A 3,831-nucleotide genomic window follows, 5' to 3' on the forward strand; every position below is an offset into this window, starting at 1 on the left:
CTACTTCATTTGAGTCCTAATATGCAAATGCTGTAATTTAACGGGATGGTGAAGTTGATTTTCATGTTAACTTAATTACTTTGATTTATGAAGGGCTGGGATGCAGACACAGCTCCATCCTTACCCACCTCCCACCCTCACCCCTCTGCGGTCCCACTGACCTGCCGCCTCTTTTCCCTTGTCTTCCCTTTTCTCAGGCCTCCCTTCCTCTTCTTCCCCAAGTTTAGTGTTTTATTAGCTGCCTTTAAGTGGACATAAGTCCTCACGACAATCGCATGATGCGGAGGACAAATTCCCCGTCCTGCCTTGTTTAATCGTGCCTGGATAATGGATGTATAATTGACTCATTTGAATGCTTTTGCCTACAGGAGTGCAGAGCATTAAATGTTTGATTGCCTTAATTTCCAAACAGATCATTATCCCCTTCTTACCCGCTCTTAATAAACACTTTATGAGGATTTTTTTTGTAAAGGAAAAAAAAATCTCCACTCCTCGTACTTCTCTGAAGTGATAAACTCTAATTAAGTCTAATATTTAAAAATATGGTAATGGTGACTTGTTTGAATAAGTGGCCTGCATTTCCATAATTTCATTATTACGTAAAACACGCTAATTATTTGAAGTGTGCTTATTACTAAAAGAGAAATCTCCTTCTAATAAAGATGAAATTGGCTTTTTTCCCTGTATTGCCATGCACGCCGCTCCCCTTCCCTCCCGGCCGGTGAGCAGCCGCAGCCAGGAGCAGGGCGATGGTGGCACTCACTTTGTTTGCCCGGGGATGGCTGCTGGCCTGCGAGGACGCTGGATGTACGGGGACGGTCACAGGTACTGGCAACACCCTGTGCCGCCCTCGGTCCCAGCAGTGTCAGCATCCTTTGGACTCGTGGGCTCCAGGAGCTGTTGGGGATGGTGTGAGAGAGCTCAGCCCCAGCAGCCCATCCCCTCCAGCCAGGATGCCCCTGATATCGGGGTGCCCCCTCACGGCATCACCTGTGCCAGGCCATCTGGCAGCATGCAGGGCTGGTGGGTGTCTCGGCAGCAGGGTGTCTTGCAATGCAGTGTCCCCCGCAGCCACCTAGATCCAGTCACCCTTCTTCCAGTCGCCGGTGAAGGGGACAGGAGGAAGTGGCCTGTCACCCATGGGGTGATGGTGGCCAGCCCGGGCCAGGGAAGCAGGTGCCTGGGGTGGCAGACTGAACACTGAGATGGGTCCCCTCGTCTGCCTGGCTGCTTCCTGGGGACACCCAGGTGTCACCTCCCTGCAGATCTGGGAACTGACAGAGTCAGGCCCTCCCCGCTCCAGCCTCCCTGCCAGGGTGAGCTGTGTTTGGAGGTTTCACTGACCTTGGTGTGCAGGGGGTGGGACAAGCAGCCCGTCCCCCCAGGTCAGGGACAGCAACAGGTAGGGGGAGGACGAGTATTAATTGTGTCCAAACCCTCTTTAGAGCTCATGAGGGCCCTCAGTGTTGGGGCAGGCAAAGGAGGCACTGGGATGAAGTCAATATAAAACTAATTTTCTTTTCTTCGTGAAGAAATGAGGTGTGTGGCAGTAACGTAATTGCAGATAATGAGGTAAGTTATTCTTAATATTCTGCACGTCGCTGTCAGCTCCACCTAATATACCTGCCGGCTGTGCGGGGCACACAGAGCCCCTTGCCCCATGTGCAGGATTATGAGGCCATTCATTTGGGAGCAGCCCAGAAGGACTGTCCCTGACGTCCCCATAGCTCCCTTCAGGCTGGGAGCTCTCTGCTTCGCCGTGTCCTTGTCACTGCTGCAGCCAGGCATCCCAGTGTCACCATCTTGCCCATGTCATGGTGGGGATGGGTACAGACCAGACACAGCTCCCTCCTGGCTCCAGCACAGACAGGGTGAGAGGCCACAAGAGCCTGGCTCTTGCCCGTGATGGCTCTGTCCCCTCCTGGACACTTGCCCACGCAGGGGCAGCAGCACAGTCAGCCAGGGGGAGCACAGCACCCCCCTTTGTGATTGTCAGGGACTCCAGCAGCAGTGCCGGGCTGCGCAGGGACTGCAGGGCTCCTGCTGGTCACAAGGCCACCTGCTGTCACCTGGGGTCGGGGGAGATGAAGGGCAGTGGTGGCTGGGCGGTCCTGTTTCCGCTTTGCAGGGAGCTGTTATACAAAGGCAGCAGTGATATTATTCATTAACAGTAATCTGCCATTAGAACATTGACAAATGGCTCCTCGTCGCCTGAGCATCAGTTCTTGTACAGCCCATAAAGCATGGGGACAGTTTAAATATGGACCTGCTCAGCTCGGGCCGGGGGTGATCTGTCTTCCTGGCCATAGCACAGGTGCGGTGGGGCTGCCTCCAAATGAGCACATTTAGGGGTGCCCTGTGCTCCCCCAACCACCCGCCGCCTGTTGGGGCAGCCGCCGGGATTGAAAAGCTCACTCCTTGCACCACAAACGTCTCGGCCCAGCGCACGGCGGTCACGGTGGAGCTCGGCCCTCCGAGCTCCCATGGCGGTGGCGTCCGGGCGCCTGGTCCTGCGGGGAGGCGGGAGTGGTGGGGGCAGTGCTGCAGGCTGCGTGCGTGGGGACGCAGCCCCTTCCCTTCTCCCCAGTGCCTGGGGCGGGTGCGGAGGTCATGCTCTCCCTGGGTGGGCATCGCTTCTCCTGGCAGCTGTTCCTGTAGCATGGACGCATCGTGCCCAGCCCGTGGGCCAGCCTCCTGCTGCCAAAACCCTTGAGCTCATCTTGGGTTCGCAGCGGTGCGCCTTTGGAGTGGCTGGAGGGAGGGCGAATGCTGAGTGGTGAGCCCAGCGCTGTGGGCTGAGGGGTTTCTGCCTCTGTCCCTCCAGAGGAGCGTGGTGGGAATGTCCATCCCCCTCCAAGGACAAGGGCAGCCAGCAATGCTGAACGACAGCAAACTCCAGCCCTAATTAAAAGAGGGCTTCCGCTGCCCCACACACGTGCTCGTGCCGCTGCCCTTTTGGCACCACTGTGGTGAGAGCTTGGCAAGACATGGAGAGGGCTGGGCTGTGGGTGTTGAGACAGTGCATCATTGCAGTGGGTAATGCTAAAACACCGGGTAGAAGGGTTAAAACCCAGCGGGGCTAAGCCAGCCAGGATGAGGGCAGGTTGGGGCGGCACATCGCCCTGTGCTGCACTGGCAACCTCGCCAAGGAGGGTCCCAGAGACAGCCAGGACCCAGCGCCCCAGGGTGAGCTCAACCCTGGCCATCCTAGGGCCGCTGCGGGGGCACACGGGGTGATGCTCGGAATCAGCACGACAGGGCGAGGGGCAGGGAGGCAGGGCAAAGCCGCCGCGCCGTTTGCAGGAGGCAGGATAACCCCGGGCTGACCCCTTTCACACACACCACACAACACCCCTAAATCAATTGCATCTTATTATTACAATATCAATATACAATATTCCTACAATAACACCATTGATTTTCTACTCAGAGGCTGCACCTAAGTCTGTTTTAAAGAGGAGGGAGTTAATAGTGCCCTCATTAAAAATCTATAGATTACCCCCCACCCCCAAAAAAGAAAAAGCAGTTTATATTCATTAGGGCTATTGAATATAAAGTAATATGTTTGTGTAGGACATTGGAGTAATGTGATAATCCGTCCGCATATCAGGGAGAAATCCACTTAGCAACCCTGTCAGCTTGACAAGAAAAATGTGCCCATAAAGTCGGGAATACATTGAGGGAGCGAGCGCGAGAAGAGCAGGGGCGCGCATGTGTGCGCGCCTGTGTGGCACCCACAGAGCCGTGCCGGCTGGCGGCGCGCAGCCACCTTCACCCCGTCCCCCTGCACAGGCCTGGGGACACAGGCGGGCGCCCCGATGGCCCCTGGAG

General features: G+C 56.1%; 1 protein-coding gene across 1 annotated transcript in view; it reads left to right on the plus strand.

Annotated features, from left to right (window-relative positions):
- ERI3 (ERI1 exoribonuclease family member 3) overlaps nucleotides 1–3,831 on the plus strand; it is a 124,091-nt gene that overhangs the window by 116,660 nt on the left and 3,600 nt on the right. The gene's annotated exons all lie outside the window — the stretch shown is intronic.

The sequence above is a fragment of the Athene cunicularia genome (assembly GCF_003259725.1).
Source record: "Athene cunicularia isolate RWA chromosome 8 unlocalized genomic scaffold, athCun1 chr8_part1, whole genome shotgun sequence".
NCBI classification, from domain to species: Eukaryota; Metazoa; Chordata; class Aves; order Strigiformes; family Strigidae; genus Athene; species Athene cunicularia.